This window comes from Syngnathus acus, chromosome 20, assembly GCF_901709675.1.
Source record: "Syngnathus acus chromosome 20, fSynAcu1.2, whole genome shotgun sequence".
In the NCBI taxonomy this organism is placed as follows: domain Eukaryota; kingdom Metazoa; phylum Chordata; class Actinopteri; order Syngnathiformes; family Syngnathidae; genus Syngnathus; species Syngnathus acus.
In genome coordinates this window covers 5,251,976-5,252,658 of record NC_051104.1, presented here as the reverse complement: position 1 = coordinate 5,252,658, position 683 = coordinate 5,251,976, and positions in this window count along the sequence as shown.

Below are 683 nucleotides of genomic sequence, written 5' to 3'. Positions count from 1 at the left end.
GCACAGTCTCATTGATCAGAAAAATGCCTGTGAATATATTTTAAGCCGTTTAAATTACTATAACACCTATGCTAATTCAGTTATAGTGTTCTGCATTATATGTTAGCATTACGCGAACTGACCTAGTTTAATATTTTACTTTACATACGAGTATAAAAACCTGGCAAAGAAATTAGATCTATTATTAGGGTCAGTTTATGTCATAAGTGACTGGTTATTTTTTTTAAACACAACATAGTGCACATACAAGGCGACCACGCAAAGTCAATATAAATAAAGAGTTAAGTGAAGCTTTTCTGCAAGGGGCTAACATCAAGCAGCTTTACTCAGCACTCCAAAGCGGCGCGCTTCTTAATCAAAGCTGGCATACTGGCAATTACCTAATTAGACATCAATTAATCCACAGCCTTCAGGTCGGCAGCCGCGAATGACCTGCGGAGGAATGACAAAAAAAAATGGAAGCATGGAGATTAATGGAGGGTGAGTGGCAGAGGTTGCCATACATTTCAGAAATATCAAGAAATATACTAAAGTGCTTTTCATAATTAACAGGTAGGAAAATAATTGATTGCGACAGGAAAGCTTAATCACTCCGCTCGATAACCAGGATATTAGCGTTGAGTAGATTAATTCAATTATGTAATTAAGGCAGAGCGGGAGCTGAAGCTTTAGAGTTGATTGAA